General features: G+C 44.8%; 1 protein-coding gene across 3 annotated transcripts in view; it reads left to right on the forward strand.

Moving 5' to 3' along the window:
• The window catches only part of AGPAT3 (1-acylglycerol-3-phosphate O-acyltransferase 3), a 187070-nt gene that overhangs the window by 132834 nt on the left and 35186 nt on the right, over positions 1-19050 (forward strand). The window lies entirely within an intron of this gene.

Raw genomic sequence — 19050 nt, forward strand, 5'->3', positions numbered from 1 at the left:
ACGGCCTGGAGCCTCTAGCCCCCCCCTCCCTGTTGGGCCCTGGAGTTTTTATAGCATGTGGAGGGGGCCTCAGAAAGAAAAAAGTTGGAAACTCCTGTTCTAGAGGTTTCTACAATGCATGTAAGTATGATTTTGGAGGGTCCATGCATATTTAACCTTGTGAAATGAGGAAATCTCACCAACTTTGCAAATTAGCCATCCTAGCTAAGCATGGCTACTTGCAATTAGGGAGGATTTTTTAACTCTTCAGTCCCTCCTATTCTCTGCCTATGTCACATCATAGTATAGTCTCTTGTGGAATTAGTGGCTGTGATATATGGCAGGTCAGACTAGATGATCTGGTGGTCCCTTCTGGCTTTAAACTCTGCGACTCTACGACTCTACAAATGGCGAATCGTTTTGGCTCAAACTTTTAATAAAAGGCACTCAACCTGGAACAATGCTGCCGGATTTCAAACAGAATGGTAGAAAGCTGAAAAAATTAAGCAATTGAAACACATACTCTGTCAGTAGAAACACTTTGCTAAACTGCAGATGTAACATTGCTCTCCACCTGTAATACATATGGCACACATATCCATGCAAACTACATTTTAGCTATAGGGAAGAAAAATGAAGAGTGCCAAATTGTTTCAATGCATTGCAATTGTAGTTACCATGAAGCTGTTCTACGGGGAGGGAGGGGGGATGGGGGGGAGACATCACTGTTCTTCACTACTCAGCCTAGATGTGCACAGTTATAGCACTAATTTTGCCCAGTGTGCATTTTTGGTGACATGGAAATTGTTCACATTTGCCATTTGCATTTCTTTTTTTTGCTGAGATTTTTAGAAAGGAAATAGTTAATAACATGTTTAACAACCATCACCATATTATCACTCACGTGTTTTTATCTGTAACACTGGGGCAAAGGTTAGGAAAATAAAGTTTTCATTAATAGCTTTGTACTTGTTCAGGGCTATAAATACTGCTTTCTCTTTACTGCAAGAAATGAGGCTTGATCATGTCTGTACCACTTTGGTTAGGTATGGGAAAAGGGGAAAGCTGGCATTCAAATGCAGTGATTTGAAGTATGAAGTGCTGGTTTATTTCCCTCATAAAGTAGCACTGTTAAATTGTTTCAAAGTCCTCCTGTCTGTTCTTTATGTATCCTGTGAAACTCTGTCTATATATGTCAAGGTTACACAAACCATTTACATGATTTTCGGAGGTCCTGAGTACCCATATCTTTGGATCAAAGCCATCCTAAATTTTGAAACGCTGGGTTCTGATCATGATTGGAACACTCAGGAGGGACGACTGTGGGAGTTCTTGTTATGTCAGTGAGCTGTGGGTTGTTCAGGAGCTCTGAAAATTAGGTGGTAAATGTACATAATACCAGGTAAAGGCTGGACAGAAACAGAATCTTGGTGATCTGTAGGTTTTGGTTTGTAGAATGAAAGGACGATTTTACATCATTATATACGAGTTAGTCTCTGCTGCTGGTCACTGTTGCTCAGTTTTAAACTATTCAGATCCAAAGTTACTTTATAACTTATTTTCTTAAAGGGTCACTGATTGTCTTGTAATAATACTACAGTCAAGACCACTGGAGAGTACAGAAACCACTAGATAAGAATTAGTGCTTTTATAGATTATAAGTGCATTTAAATTCCTGTTCAAATTATTTATTTTTCACTCCTCTGGTAGTTGCAGATGTTGTTTAAAAAGCCTTTTTGCTGTGACTCAGTTGTCACCATTCTATGTAGATAGGCAACATCCGTGTAATGGCAACTGTTAGCAACACCAAGAATTTTCCTCTTCTAGATTGTTTCTCCCTACCTCTCATTCTGCATATCCACTAAATTATAACAGAATATATAAGAATTGATGCAAAGGCAATTTGCAGAGCTGATTTTTCTGTTTCCCTAAAATTCCATTAGGATATTGGTCTAAGGCTTTAAGCAAGAGACCTCATGTCTTAATGAGAAAGTTATACTTGTATCCTACCATATATCCATAAAGACCAGAATTCAAAGCCTACTGCAGTCAATGGAAAACTTGTTTTCCAATAAAGTTTTCCATCGACTTCAGTGGGCTTTGGATCAGACCCCAAATGTTTAACATATTCTAATTTAGCTAGACCACTTGGTGGTAACATTTTTATTTTTTTCCTATTGGGCAAAGCCAATGGGATTATTCACAGTAGTATGCACTTTGCTTAATTGTGCTAGTCAGCCCTTATTCGTCATTTGGTCATGCCCCCAAGATTTTGAAATTTGGGATGAAAGTGCTTAGTAGAGAAAACAAGAGATTACTCATTCCCTCCTTTTTCACAAGTATTTGATTGTGAGTATTCAGTGTTAGCAGATATCACTAACACTTTTCAAAGGTGGCTGTTTATTATTCTCCTCTGTTTTAAGAGCCTGGTTTCAAGTAGATGGAAAGGTGGTACCAATCCTGCAAATCAGCTGAGATAACATCTTACAAGCATCTAATACAATTCATGAGAAAGTGACAGTACAGGAAGATTTTTTTTCTGTATGATTTGCGGTAACTTTCGTGAGCATTACATTGACAGGACTGGAGTCGGTGGCTTTCATTTACCTACAGAACAAGTACAGCCAAGGCAGCAGCAGTGAAAGCTTCCCTCACCATTGTGCCTCAGTTCTGTTCTGGAGCAATCCTCCCTCTGGGTATGTCTACACTACGAAATTAGTTCAAATTTATAGAAGCCGGTTTTATAGAAATCGGTTGTATACAGCCGATTGTGTGTGTCCTCACATAAAATGCTCTAAGTGCTCTAGTCGGCGGACCGCGTCCACAGTACGAGGCTAGCGTCGACTTCCGGAGCATTGCACTATGGGTAGCTATCCCACAGCTATCCCACAGTTCCTGCAGTCTCCGCCGCCCATTGGAATTCTGGGTTGAGATCCCAATGCCCGGATGATGCAAAACAGTGTCGCGGGAGGTTCTGGGTACATGTCGTCAGGCCCCTCCCCCTCCGTCACAGCAACGGCAGACAATAGATTCGCGCCTTTTTACCTGTGTTACCTGTGCAGACAACATACCACGGCAAGCATGGAGCCCGCTCAGGTCCCTGTCACCATATGTCATCTGTGTGCCAGCAGACGTGGGACTGCATTGCTACACAGCAGCAGCAGCTAACTGCCTTTTGGCGGTAGACGGTGCAGCAGACTGGTAGCCTTCATCGGCGATCTGGGTGCTGGCAGCTGTGGGGCTGGCAGCCGTAGGGCTGCATTGCACCAGCCCCTTGCCTTTTGGCAATAGATGATGTATTACGACTGATAACCGTCCTATTACAAGTTGGGTCATCGCACATTAGCAGAATCTTCCCTGAGCAGCAGATTGTGCAATAGGCCTGAAGGCCATCGTAATACACTAACTGCCAAACGCCCAGTATTTGCTGCCAAGCACCCAGAAAGATGCCGAGGGCTATCAGTCACGCTGCACCGTCGTCTTAAGATGTAAAAAATAGATTTGCTTTGTATTCATTTGCTTCCCCCTCCCTCCATCAAATCAATGGCCTGCTCAACCCAGGGTTTTCAGTTTAATCTTTGGGGGGACCATTCTGTGTGTCAGTTGTTGGTGTTTCTCCCTGATGCACAGCCACCGTTCTTGATTTTAATTCCCTGTACCTGTACGCCATGACGTCACTCGGCCCACCCTCCTTCCCCTGGTCCGTCAGATACTAGTTTCGCGCCTTTTTTCAGACCAGGCGCCATAGCTAGCACTGGGATCATGGAGCCCGCTCAGATAACCGCGGCACTTATGAGCACTATGAACACCACGCGCATTGTCCTGGAGTATATGCAGAGCCAGGACATGCCAAGGCGAAACCCAGACCAGCCGAGGAGGCGATTGCAGCGCGGCGAAGAGAGTGATGAGGAAATTGACATGGACATAGACCTCTCACAAGGCACAGGCCCCAGCAATGTGGAAATCATGGTGTCACTGGGGCAGGTTCATGGCGTGGAACGCCGATTCTGGGCCCGGGAAACAAGCACAGACTGGTGGGACCGCATCGTGCTGCAGGTGTGGGATGATTCCCAGTGGCTGCGAAACTTTCGCATGCGTAAGGGCACTTTCATGGAACTTTGTGACTTGCTTTCCCCTGCCCTGAAACGCCAGGATACCAGGATGAGAGCAGCCCTCACAGTTGAGAAGCGAGTGGCAATAGCCCTGTGGAAGCTTGCAACGCCAGACAGCTACCGGTCAGTCGGGAATCAATTTGGAGTGGGCAAATCTACGGTGGGGGCTGCTGTGATCCAAGTTGCCAGGGCAATGAAAGAACTGGTGATATCAAGGGTAGTGACTCTGGGCAACGTGCAGGCAATAGTGGATGGTTTTGCTGAAATGGGATTCCCAAACTGTGGTGGGGCCATACACGGAACCCATATCCCTATCTTGGCACCGGAGCATCAAGTCACCGACTACATAAACCGCAAGGGGTACTTTTCAATGCTGCTGCAAGCTCTGGTGGATCACAAGGGACGTTTCACCAACATCAACGTGGGATGGCCGGGAAAGGTACATGATGCTCGCGTCTTCAGGAACTCTGCTCTGTTTCGAAAGCTGGAGGAAGGGACTTTCTTCCCGGACCAGAAAGTAACCGTTGGGGATGTTGAAATGCCTATCGTGATCCTTGGGGACCCAGCCTACCCCTTAATGCCATGGCTCATGAAGCCGTACACAGGCAGCCTGGACAGGAGTCAGGACCTGTTCAACTACAGGCTGAGCAAGTGCCGAATGGTGGTGGAATGTGCATTTGGACGTTTAAAAGCGCGCTGGCGCAGCTTACTGACTCGCTCAGACCTCAGCGAAAAGAATATCCCCATTGTTATTGCTGCTTGCTGTGCGCTCCACAATATCTGTGAGAGTAAGGGGGAGACATTTATGGCGGGGTGGGAGGTTGAGGCAACTCGCCTGGCCGCTGATTACACGCAGCCAGACACCAGGGCAGTTAGAGGAGCACAGCAGGGCGCGGTGCGCATCAGAGAAGCTTTGAAAACGAGTTTTGTGACTGGCCAGGCTACTGTGTGAAACTTCTGATTGTTTCTCCTTGATGAACCCTCCAAACCGCCCCCCCGACCCGGTTCACTCTACTTCCCTGTAAACCAACTACCCCACCGCACCCTCCCTTCCCCAATTCGAGCACCGCTTGCAGAGGCAATAAAGTCATTGTTTTTTCACATTCATGCATTCTTTATTAGTTCCTCACAGAAGTAGGGGGATAATTGCCAAGGTAGCCTGGGATGGGTGGGGGAGGAGGGATGGAAAAGGACACACTGCATTTTAAAACTTTAACTCTTATTGAAGGCCAGCCTTCTGATGCTTGGGCGATCATCTGGGGTGGAGTGACTGGGTGGCCGGAGGCCCCCCCACCGTGTTCTTGGGCGTCTGGGTGAGGAGGCTATGGAACTTGGGGAGGAGGGCTGTTGGTTAAACAGGGGCTGTAGCGGCGGTCTCTGCTCCTGCTGCCTTTCCTGCAGCTCAACCATACGTTCGAGCATATCAGTTTGATGCTCCAGCAGACGGAGCATTGACTCTTGCCGTCTGTCTGCAAGCTGACGCCACCTATCATCTTCAGCCCGCCACTTGCTCTTTTCATCCCGCCATTCAGCCCGCCACCTCTCCTCTCGTTCATATTGTGCTTTTCTCATGTCCGACATTGACTGCCTCCACGCATTCTGCTGTGCTCTATCAGCGTGGGAGGACATCTGCAGCTCCATGAACATATCGTCCCGCGTCCTACGTTTTCTCTTTCTAATGTTCACTAGCCTCTGCGAAGGAGAAACATTTGCAGCTGGTGGAGGAGAAGGGAGAGGTGGTTAAAAAAGACACATTTTAGAGAACAATGGGTACACGGTCATTACAAGGTCGCATTTTTCCTCTGCCTGCCGGTTTGGTATGAGAGATCACTCACGCAGTGCCCCAGGCAACATATTTCGGCTTGCAGGCAGCCATGGTAAGCCACAGTCTTTTGGCTTTTTTAACCTTCTTAACATGCGGGAAAGGTTTCAAACAGCAGCGCATTTCCCATATCAAGGATGAATTGGGTTGGCCATTTAAAATGGGTTTTCAATGTAAAAGGAGGGGCTGCAGTTTCCAGGTTAACATGCGGCACAAACCCAAGTAAACCACACACACCCCCCCACACACACACACACGATTCTCTGGGATGATCACTTCACCCATCCCCCCACCGCGTGGTTAACAGCGGGGAACATTTCTGTTCAGAAGAGCAGGAACGGGCACCTCTGAATGTCCCCCTTAATAAAATCACCCCATTTCAACCAGGTGATCGTGAATGATATCACTCTCCTGAGGATAACAAAGAGAGATAAGGAATGGATATTGTCTGCATGCCAGCAAACACCGGGACCATACGCTGCCATGCTTTGTTATGCAATGATTCCAGACTACGTGCTACTGGCCTGGCGTGGTAAAGTGTCCTACCATGGCGGACGGGATAAGGCAGCCCTCCCCAGAAACCTTTTGCAAAGGCTTTGGGAGTACATGAAGGAGAGCTTTCTGGAGATGTCCCTGGATGATTTTCGCTCCATCCCCATACACGTTAACAGACTTTTCCAGTAGATGTACTGGCCGCGATTGCCAGGGCAAATTAATCATTAAACAGCTTGCTTTTAAACCATGTGTAATATTTACAAATATTTACAAAGGTACACTCACCAGAGGTCTCCTGTGTGCCCTGAGGGTCTTGGGTGAGTTCGGGGGTTACTGGTTCCAGGTCCAGGGTCACAAACATATCCTGGCTGTTGGGGAAACCGGTTTCTCCGCTTCCTTGCTGCTGTGAGCTACCTACAGTACCTCCATCCTCATCTTCCTCGTTCCCCGAACCGTCTTCCCTGTTTGTTTCTCCATTGACGGAGTCATAGCACACGGTTGGGGTAGTGGAGGCTGCACCCCCTAGAATGGCATGCAGCTCCGCGTAGAAGCGGCAAGTTTGCGGCTCTGCACCGGACCTTCCATTTGCTCCTCTGGCTTTGTGGTAAGCTTGCCGTAGCTCCTTAACTTTCACACGGCACTGCTGTGTGTCCCTGTTATGGCCCCGGTCCTTCATGGCCTTGGAGACCTTTTCTAATACTTTGCCATTTCTTTTACTGCTACGGAGTTCAGCTAGCACTGATTCATCTCCCCATATGGTGAGCAGATCCCGTACCTCCCGTTCGGTCCATGCTGGAGCTCTTTTGCGATCCTGGGACTCCATCACGGTTACCTGTGCTGATGAGCTCTGCGTGGTCACCTGTGCTCTCCACGCTGGGCAAACAGGAAATGAAATTCAAACGTTCACAGGTCTTTTCCTGTCTACCTGGTCAGTGCATCTGAGTTGAGAGTGCTGTCCAGAGCAGTCACAATGAAGCACTGTGGGATAGCTCCCGGAGGCCAATAACGTCGAATTCCGTCCACACTACCCCAATTCTGACCCGCAAAGGCCGGTTTTATCGCTAATCCCCTCGTCGAAGGTGGTGTAAAGAAACCGGTTTAAAGGGCCCTTTAAGTCGAAAGAAAGGGCTTCGTTGTGTGGACGTGTCCAGGCTTAATTCGACTTAACGCTGCTAAAGTCGACCTAAACCCGTAGTGTAGACCAGGCCTAAGAGTGTGAGCATCGTTCAGTATCTATATCCATTCAATTGTTGGCCCCTCTGATCTGCTAGGAAGAGGCGAGACTGTCGTGTTCACACACATGCGTGAGTGTGTGCATGTGTGTGACTGGAAAGTCCAAATGTTCTCTTCAGCTTTTGCCTGCTTCTGTTTATACCAATGTTGCCTAGATACTTGAAGGAGAGAGCCACAGAAAACAATTTTTGGATAAAATAAGTCGCCTTCGTTTTTGCAGATAAACTTTTAAGAGTTCATAAAATAGTGATGGCAAATTCACATGATGCCTAGTTGGAAGGTAACTAGGGTATTTCATATAATACCCCATCACTCATTTAACAGACAAATAGTTTTCATTTGGAACCAAAATCAACTCTTTTTAATTACTTATGTATTTTCAAGAGACACACACAGAGGGTTTTGAATTTGAAAAGTTGTGGATGTACATGTTGGTGAGATGAATTAGAAACCCTTTATTATGCATACACCAACTGTACACATTCTTGCATTGTTTTAGACTTTCTACATTTTAAATATCCTCTTTTGTAAACTGGATTGTCAGAGATTAAAGAGATGAATGAGGTTTACTAAGCTCAATCATCTGAAAAAGACATTACCAAAAAAAAATTCTGGCTAAATGGTTGTTTGCAACTTTGATATTGTATCAGCTTTGTCTTTTGGCCCTCAATAACCGAATGGTAATTCTTATCAAGCTAGCAAAATGGAAATAGAATTCACAAATATCTGATTTGGTGACAGGGAACACTGGAAGAGCAAGAAATGGTGGAAATTCAATTTAATAAATGAAGATAAATGTTATAAAGTAGAACAGAATTAATTGCAGAAAGAGAAGGCACATTAATAAACAGACTTTGTGAAGACAATTGGGCTGAAGGTGCAAGTAATGTCTACAGCATATTTTTTTGTTAAACATGCTGTTTCCAATTAATCGATTAGAATCAGCTGGCCAGATTCTGATTTCAGTTTTATATGCATGCAGCCTTGTTTAAAGACTCATCATGTGTTTGCGCCATTGACTTTCAGAGGGTTATATGTAAGAAAGAGAACAGTGGATAAATCAGCTACAAGAATTAGAGCTGGGAAAATCCATTCACATTGAATAACTGATTAATTTTGCCCTTTTTTCTCTTCATCAACAAACTATGAATTTTTTGCTAATTAATTATTTAAAGCTTAATGAATATTTCATACAGATGGATTTCACATGCTTACTGTATATGCTGTAAGTATATTCTGTTAATTGTTACTGCTATGGGTTTGGTGATCTTAGATCCCTGGTATTGTTTCTGGTCCTGGACAGGATGAGTGTAAAGTGTATCCAGATACCATCATTATGGATATCCTAGAAATGCATTTAATAGTAGGAGGTCAAAGGTACTTTTAAAAAAAGTTATAGTCAGAGTATATATAGAGAGAGTATTGTTAAGTACTGATGGAAAGGGGAAGAGAGGTGGGCTGAGGAGACGATAATTGAATTTTTTCTTTGAAGAAATTGGGATGATTTTGGGAAGAGAAATGAGATGGAGAGGGTTTCAGGAAGGAGTCAAAGGTAGGGAGGAGGCACTGGAATTTTAGGCCCAAGATTCAATGAGGTAGGTGAAGTAGGACTGGTTAGGTAGCAACAAAAACAGTATTACTGAAGAGAAAGCAAATTGCATCTGAGTAGGGTGGATTGATTTAAATCAAAGCAATTTAACTCACTAAATTTAATCATGATTTACATCATTAAGCAGGAAAACTTGATTTCAATCATCAATTATAATCATGTTTTGCATTTGTACTTATTAGTTATTTTCTTAAAGAAAGGTTGATTCTCATCAGTTAGTAACCATTAAAACATGTTTATTTGCTATTAAATATAGTCTTTGCACAATTTGGTACTGTTTTTTGCTAACCTGGAAGATACAGTATATCCATACACATTTATGTAAGCAATTATACAGCTTAATCACACATTAGATTCTTAATTTTTGGATTTTTATTTTACAAATTTGTGCATAATGCACTTATTACTTATTTTATTATGTTTGTTGTTTTATTTGTGATTTATGTCAAGCTCTACCTGGATGGAAATTCAAATTAAATTAAAAATGCACAAAAACAGTTCTTTAATTTTTTTTTATTAAATAAGACTATCTTAAATATTCTGGAAACATAAGAAAAGTTTATCAAAGTTTATTAAAACATGTTTTGCATTTAAAACTGATTTAATTAAATAAAGGAAGTATTATCTGGAGTTAGTGACCAAAAACAATCAGTTAAATTCACTATGTCCTTCAAGATTTTAGAACCAGTAGATCTCATCCTCTCACAGCTGGAAGAGGAAAACAAGCTTTCCTGCTGTTTCAACTCCCAAATGATTTCTTAACTTTGAATGAACTAGTTGTTGAAGTGCTAGGTTTTAAACTGAAATGAAGAAAATACTCTCTCTGCAACTGCAGAAGAGTGTGCTGCTGTCAAAAGCTGGCTTAGCTTGTCAACAAACTCTGGTTCTAGATCAGGGGTCTCAAACTCAAATGACCATGAGGGCCACATGAGGACTAGTACATTGGTCCGAGGGCTGCATTTACTGACACCTCCCCCTGCTGCCCTCGGCCCTGCCCGAACTCCACCCCTTCCATGAGACCCCGCCCCTGCCCTGCCTCTTCCCACCCTTTCCCTGCCCCCATTCCAACCCCTTCTCCGAAATCCCCATCCCAACTCTGCCCCCTCCCTGCCCCCAGGGGGTGCAAGAGGGGTGTGGGGTGTGGTGGGGGCTCAGGGCAGGGAGTTGGGGTGTGGGGTGCAGGAGGGGTGAGGGGTACAGCAAGGGGGCAGGGGGTTGGGGTGCAAGAGGGGTGCAGGGTGCGGCGGGGGCTCAGGGCAGAGGGTTGGGATGCAGGGAGGTGCGGGGTGAGGCAGGGAGTTGGGGTGCAGGAGGGGTGCAGGGTGCGGCAAGAGGCTCAGGGCAGGGGGTTCGGCTGCAGGAGGAGTTCGGGGGGCAGGATCTGGCCTGGCGCGTACCGGGGGCAGGGCAGGCTCCCTGCCTGCCTGTCTGCCCTGCCCTCGCAAGAGGCTGAAACGTGGGGAAGGGGGGGCAGAGGGGCTGTGTGTTTCTGTTGCTTGAGGCACTGCCTCCAGCAGCTCCCATTGGCCGCGGATCCCCGTTCCCGGCCAATGGGAGCTGCTGGGGGTGCTGCCTAAAGCAACAGCCACACACAGCCCCTCCGCCCCCCCCACCCCACGTTCCAGCCTCTTCCTGGAGCTGCGCAGGGCAGCCTGCCCTGCTACCGGTGCACGTCCGACCACCGCTCTAGTAAACACTGGGGGGGGGAGGAGGGCTTGTTTGAGACCCCTGTTCTAGATGCTTAGCCAGTGACTTACACCAATTCAATGGTTTGACTTTCTTTCAGACTTGACAGCAAATATGTACTACTTAATATATTTGTATTTAATTTGTTACTTAGATTATAATAAGTTTAGACCTTAACACGGATTGTCAATTTAAAATTTAATTTTAAGTAGGTTTAAAAATAAACTTGTATTTAATTTTAAATTTAAAAATAATATTTTTAAAAAATTATCACCTTTTATCCAGCCTGCATCGATGGTAGTCTATGTAGTCCCAGGTCATCCCCCAGAGACTGTCACCAGCATGGAATCAGGAGCAAAGATAGTTGAGTAAGCCAGGATGAATCGGGGTTGAGGAATAACAGTATGAACAGAGTGGTGGGAGAGGGAGTGTGATAAAGGATCACATGAGTGGAAAGAATACTGTTGACAATGGAGATCATCAAATCAGTGGAGGGGAGGAAATAAGGGAACAATTTTGCTTTAATAGAATCCCATCCTTTTGTGCTGGAGCAAGATAAATACGATTTTATCCTCTGATCTGAACAAGAATATGAAAAGACCTGCAGAGGGCTCACAGACAGCCTTAAATATTAACTGTCTGCATATGAAACTGTTTATGATAAACAAGTACATATAGCAATCCTATGGTTCCATTTAGTATTAATTGGGGCCCTACAGAATTCTCCTCAGTGCATCAAATCCCAGAAGTTCTTCAGTGCACAACAGATTGCATTTCTTACAGTGTAAGTTGAAATTTGTTCAGGGGCTTGATGAAAATGGGATTTGGAAGCAGTTTATATCATCCAAATTTCAACAGTTTAGGGACTAAAAATGCAGTCTGAGACCTGTCATCATTTGTAAGGAGCTATGGAAATTCTGGGAGAAGGATGATCTTATGATTAAGGCACAAAACTGCAAGTAAAGAGGTTTGTGTCCAATTCCCAGCTCTGTAACAAAACACCTGTCCAAGACACTTAACCTTTGTATGTCTGAGTTTCTTCACTGAGAAGATAATAATACCCAACCCTGTGGAGTACTAAAGTAAAGAAAAATTCATTAATATATGTAGATCTCTATATCTCTGATAGTAGGCATTCTAGAAGTGCAGCCTATTATTAATAATTAGAGGTTTTCTGAGGTAGTTAGACTTGGTCTCCAACTTTCTTAAACTCTATACATGAATTCACACATTTTATACATTATTAAACACAAAACTCCCTGGATTATGACAGAAAGCAGTCATACTGTGTAGAGGAGACCTGAAGTCTTTGTATTCTGTTTCCTTTTTGTGGTGTACATAGGTTCAAGAAAGACTCAATATACTTGAACATCTTCCATGGCAATATTTTCAAATACCGTATGCTATTGTATTTTCCACTTACTATCTTCTCAGCCATCACCATTTTCTAAACCAGCGGTTTTCAAACTTTTTTTTCCGGACCCAATTGAAGAAAATTGTTGATGCCCACGACCCAATGGAGCTGGGGATGAGGGGTTTGGGGTGTGGGGGGGCTCAAAGCTGGGGCAGAGGGTTGGGGTGCGGGAGAGGTCAGGCTTTGGGGTGGGGGTGCAGGCTCTGGGAGGGGTTGGGGTGCAGGAAGGGGTTCTGGGTTTGTGGGGGGGCTCAGGGCTGGGGCACAGGATTGGGGCACAGACTTACCTCTGATGGCTCCCAGTCAGCAGTGCAGCCAAGGTGCAGAGGCAGGCTTCCCATCTGTCCTGGCACCATGGACTACGCTGCGCCTGAAGTGGCCAGCAGCAGGTCCAGCTCCTAGTCGGAGGTACACAAGTGGCTCTGCGCAGCTCTCGCCCGCAGACACTGCGCTGCCCCGCCCCCGCCAATGGGAGTGCAGAGCCAGTGTTTGGCGCGGGGGCAGTGCACAGTGCCCCGTGGCCCCGCACAGTGCCCCGTGGCCCCCTTGCCAAGAAGCCAGACCCGCTGCTGGCCGCTTCCGGGGAGCAGCACGGTGTTGGAGCAGGTAGCCACTAGCTTGCCTCAGCTAGGCAGCACCACCACCGTGACTTTTTACGTCCAGGTCTGCGGTGCTAACCAGAGCTGCCAGGGTCCCTGGGTGCTGAGCAAGGCGACCCAGTGCTTTACGTGCTGTGACCCAGTACTGGGTTGCAACCCAAACTTTGAAAAACACTGCTCTAAACAGTCTTCCCGTGGGCTATATATTGTGATTTTTTTCGAATCTCTTAAAATAAAGTCTGGCAGTGGATACATCCATTTGTTATTGAGATGACTTAAGAACGAATGGAAGAGGTCTTTAAATATAAAAATTAATTTAAAAATGGACTCAACTTCTGCAAACACCTCATAACTCAGCCAAGGAATCCAGACTACGGGAGGGGTTTGGTGGTGGTTGAGGTCTGTGTTTGGATGGGGAATTTAAAGGGGAGGTTGTTGAGAGTCCCATTTTGTTGGATATTGAGGGGTTAGCTGCAAGTTTTTGTTTTACTGTGTGAAAGACACCTTTTTAAAATTGGAATACTGTAAATAAAAAATAATTACACTCAAAATCCCTCATTGAATACACTGGATTCAGTCTAACTTGTCTAATTGGAGCCTTTCTAAAGGTAACAATTGTAGGACTTCTGAAGCAGACAATTGGAAGATAAGGTATATTATCTGGTTATACTTGCATGTACAGCTGTTATAGAAGGAGTTACTGCCATTATGGACAGGATAATGGGAAGAACAATACCTGGATCTAGCAGCTTAATACTGCTAGTACATAGTTTTAAGGATTTACCCTGTCTGTTGCACTCAACCAAGAAACGATTTGACTTAGTAATACTGTACATGAAGAGACCTATTTCTTTATGCACTATTGACAGAATTTGTATCTGCCCACAATTTAGGGATTGGTTTCTGTGTAAATTGGAAGAAACTCAGTTATTTGAAAAACCTGTTTCTCATATAGTCACTGTAAATGGGATCCAAGAGACCGCATGAGCAAAAACAAAAGAAGGGGTTGTTACCAAGTGGAACTAGAAGAGCTGGGCAGATGCACTCAGACCTCTGAAGCTCTTTGTTCATGCAGAAAAGCCCTGGGGAAGTGGCTTTACAGCTATGCTGCAAAATGGTGTGTGCATTTCCTTAATACTGACATTTTACTGCGGGATCATTCCCAATGGGATTCTCTACTGCCACTGGCAAGTTAGGAGTATGAACTATTAGACTAGTCTCAGCATTCTTGCACTGAGTGGCTGCCAGGTCCAATAATGTAAATGTGATCTTAAGGAAAAAAAATACAATTGAAAATAATCGCTACTCTTGAGTAATAAGTGTGTGTGGTAAAAATATACCTGTCAAGATAGCCACAGCTAGGGATGCCACTGCTTCATTAACTTGCATACATGGTAGGAAGAGTGGGGAAATTGCAACATTGTGGATTGAGAGTTTAGGATTTGTCTCCCCGTATTGGACCATTGATCCAAGCACAGTCAACCCTCGGAACTCATTGCCATAGGATGTTGTGAAGACCAAAAGTATAACTGGGTTCAAAAAAGAATTAGATAAGTTTATGGAGGACAGGTCCATCAATGGCTATTAGCCAATGCTCTGGATGCCCCTAAAACTACTGCCAGAATCTGGGACTGGACAACAAGGGATGAATCACTCAAAATTGTCCTGTTCTGTTCATTCCTTCTGAATCATCTGGCACTCGCCACTGTAAGAAACAGGATACGAGGCTAGATGGACCATTGGTCTGAGCTAGTATGACTCTTCATATATTCTTATCCTGCCACTTACACTATATGTTTTATGACTATTATGGGTACTTCAGTTTACCTGCATGATATTATGGCTATATGGAGTTGAATCAAAAGGTGCTGTTAGGAAGAACAAGCAGGTAAGAGGTAAGATGCCTTTTGGATAAACTTGAGGGGAGTAAGAAAACAGTGGCTGGAATATTAATTGGGAAGATGCTATTTTCAGGCACCAGGCAAAGTTACATAGCTGGTTTGCCACAACTGAGGGTCTAAGATCAAGAGAACACTAAACAATTAAAAACTTGTTCTCTAGCAAGGGAGGGGGGTTCAAACCTCAGAGTCTGTTCATGGAGAGCCAACAGACTAACCTGCAGTCCCTGCGGGATGGGACTGGGGCAGCTAGGCTTGCCCAAGATTTGAGAGAAATGAAAAGCTTTGGGTAAGAGACAGGCTTTTTGTTGTTTTTAACCCTTTTCTCTCATTGCTGTGTACCTTTGGGTGGATACGTTTGTGTTGACGAAGCTGTTTTAAGTCACATTAATCACCTGTTGGTCATAAGCTCCTGGAAGAACGTTTCTTGCACAGGCTGAATGCAGTTGGGCTTGTCATGTTAGTGTATTTGGGAAATGGGGGCTGCAACCCAGAGACCCAGTTCTCAAGTGGTTGAATTGTTGGGTTCCACCTTGTAAGAGATGAAGAAAGCAAAGCCTGTCACCTGAGGTAATGCAAAGGGATCAAGGCCTTAGCTCTCCCTGTAACTGTGCCAAGTGGTCAATACTCAAATCTTTTCCCAAAGGAAAGCAAAAAAAACCCTCTCAGTGCACCAGAGCAGTTGGGCAGTGGGATACTCCATACTTTTTCTTTCTTTTTCCATAGTTCACTTGTATTTTTACAGAGAGCACTGTAGTGTACCTTGCCTGTCTTGCATCTTTCTTATTAAACAAATCTCCAATTGTTTTTACGGTACTTTATATATCACCACAGGAAATGGTGTTCAAGTGAAATCTCACTTCATTCAGATTTAGAAATTACAGTTGTAGTTTACACTTTATGACCCATCCAGTTATCCCAGATGGATGCTGTATTATCAAAATTTGAGGTAATCGCAGTAGACGCATAGGTATCCAGCAACCTGCTGATCTGCCTTCTGAGTTTAAAAGCTCAGATAGTACCAAAAGTCAGCGTCTCTCTTTAATGATAGGGGATCAGAGACGACGTCTGACTTTGGGAGATAATTAGCCCCATAAGCCCCATAAGGTATCTGTGTATCTGAATGACCCTTGTAACCTGGTGTTTGAGGGAAGCTGTTTGTTCTGAGTTACTCTTTAGGTGCCCTGTACATTAGTGCTCTACTGCAGTATCGCTGTACAAGGTAGGCAGTTTGCAAGGTCATGGGAGTAGGGATGTACAATAGCATAGCTACTGGAGCTGTTCTCAGTCCTGCAGCCTGGGGGGAAATGGATATTCAAGGTGGTTTTGTGTTGTGAGATTGCAGATATGGTTGGAGATGAAGGGAAAGAAGAGATTATTGTTAGTGGGCTGCTGTACGTATTTTCTTTTATTCATATTATAAGATGGAGACTGTTGAGAATTGCTGCAAATTGCTCTAAGGAAACTGTTTCCTCAATATCTACTGTACTCAATCACTATTAATACACTGTTCCTCATTATGGTAAATAGTAATCCCTGTTCACTTCCCAGTATAAATTGAGCTGTAGGGAATTCACAAAGCACCCCTGGCTGACAAAGTAATAATACTCAATTAGTCTTTCACTGTCTTACCTGGCTGGCCTACAGAGTCAGGAATGCAGAATAGTAAACTCTAACTCAGAAAAATATTGTATTCCTTTAAAGCCAAATAAAATAGAGATACTGTGGAAGATTCTGAGCCCAGTATTGAAATCAGTATTAATCAGATGGGAGAGAAAACAGGATTCTTCAGATTCTTTTGGTTTTTAATCTTTTTAAGATTAAATAAAAGTAAAATAATTATACTTTACAAAACATTGGGGATAACCCTATCCCTGAATCTTCTCTATCCCCAAAAGGTGCAGGCTGGAAGCAAAGCCACACTTTGGCTACTGTTCTTATTCAAGTAGTGTCCCTATGGGTGCTCCACTTAAGGTGTGCATGTTCCCCACACTGCTTTAATCAGAGATTTTCATTAGCAGTGCCCGTTTGGCCTGTGCATATGCCGTTGATATCCTCCTGCCTGCACCAAGGCAATATCAGGCTGCCCGGGCAAACCGCCTTGCCGATTGGCTACTCAAGGGTTGGTCATACCAAGAGGCATTGTCTGCCTCAAGGACAACACTTTCTCTGTTCTTGGACTTTGGTCTTCAGCTGAATGCGGAAAAATCCACACTGTCTCCTGTTCAGAACTTGTGATTTGCAGGGGCATCCCTATATTCCTTAGCATCCAGGGCCTTCCTTCCCATGGATAGATTCATGATATTACCAAACCTTATCAGAACCGGTCAAGGGAGCCCCCAGACTTCAGTCAGAAACTGTATTCAACTTCTCGGTCACATGGTGGCTTGCACCTCCATGACAGAGCATGCGAGGTTATGCCTCTGCTGCTTCCAGGGTGGCTCAGATCAGTTTACTTGCCAAACAAATACAGTCTAGACAAGCAGGTGTCAATTCCCTAGCAGGTAAAGCATTCCCTACACTGATGAAATGTCCATCACAATGTAGGGGGTGAGGGTTCCCTTCCTCCAACTGATGACAATGGTAACTGTGACTACAGACACATCTTTGTTAGGATGAGGGGCGCACCTTGACACTTTTAAGAGTGCAGGGCAGATGGTCACCCCAGGAAACAACCCTTCACACCGACCTGTTGGAGCTCAGCGTGGTCAGAAATGCCTGCCTTCCTTTTCTGCCTCTTATCAGGCACAGATCTATCATGTTAAAGAAGTATGGATTGGATGAATGGACTATAAGGTTGATAGAAAGCTGGCTAGATTGTTGGGCTCAACGGGTAGTGATCAACGACTTGATGTCTAGTTTGCAGCCGGTATCAAGTGGAGTGTCCCAAGGGTCGGTCCTGGGGCCGGTTTTGTTCAACCCTTAGCAAGTTTGCAGATGACACTAAGCTGGGGGGAGAGGTAGATATGCTGGAGGCCACCACTTCCCACAGTTCCCATTGGCCGGGAGCAACAAACCGCGGCCACTGGGAGCTGCGAGCGGCCGTACCTGCGGACGCTCAGGTAAACAAAGTGTCTCGCAGCCCGCCAGGGGCTTACCTTAAACACGCCGCAAACCAAGTTTGGGAACCCCTGTTCTATATCAACTGGCAGAGAGGAGTGTGATCCCCTTCCCACTGTGCCAAAGCGATATGGTTATGGAACTGGTGCATAAAATATCACATTGGAATTTCAGCAATGTATCTTCCAGGCAGACAAAATGTCACAGCCGACACTCTCAGAAGGTGTTTTTCCCAAGATTATGAATGAGAGTTGGATCCCAGGTTCTGGTCGGCATTTTTTTTTCACTGCAGTGGCAAAGAAATCCACTTTTGGAAACCCCCAAATCTGAAAAATGCCATCTATTTTGTTCAAGGGTGGGTTTAGGTTGCAATTCCTTGGAGGACTTCTTCCCTGGATGGGGAAGCTGTTTTATGCTTTTTCACCCAACATCTCTGATTCTGAGTGGTGAACAAAATCAGACAGGTCAAGATCAGTCATTCTAATTGCCTCAACGTGGTGAAGACCTGCATGGTTTCCTTACCAGTTCCACCCAGCTCTTTATCCACTGACAAATCTTCCAGTCATTCCTCAACTTCTCTCCCAGGGCGCCAGTTGAAGGCTGCATCCCAATCTGAGCTTTGCCGCCTCAAGGCGTGGCTCCTCAATAGTTCGCTGGGCTACAGTTGTCCTGTTCTGCAAAGGTACAACACGTTTTGTTAAATAGTAGGAAAGATTCTACCAGACATACTTTCAAAAGTGGAGAAGATTTAATCACTGGGGTGAATTCCAGAACACTGTCCCTGAATCTGCCTCACTTCTGCTCATTCTGGAATACCTGTTGCAACTAAAAAAAAACCAGGACTGTCACTAAAATCCCTGAAGGTTCATCTGGCTGTCCTAACAGCTTTTCATGCCATTATTGAGGGGCTCTCCCTGTCTGCTCACCTTGCAACTGCAAGATTCATGAAAGGTCTGGGAAATTTCTTCCCACAGGTGAAAGTCCCTCCCCAGCTTGTCACCTGAATCTGGTTCTTAAAAGTCATATGAAGTCTCCTTTTGAACCAATGGAGACCTGCTTCTTATTGAATTTGTCTATGAAAACAGCCTTCCTAGTGGCTATTACCTCAGCCCACAGAGTCGGAGAGATTGGGACATTAATGGC

The sequence above is a fragment of the Malaclemys terrapin genome, chromosome 1 (genome assembly GCF_027887155.1).
Source record: "Malaclemys terrapin pileata isolate rMalTer1 chromosome 1, rMalTer1.hap1, whole genome shotgun sequence".
Lineage (NCBI taxonomy): Eukaryota > Metazoa > Chordata > Testudines > Emydidae > Malaclemys > Malaclemys terrapin.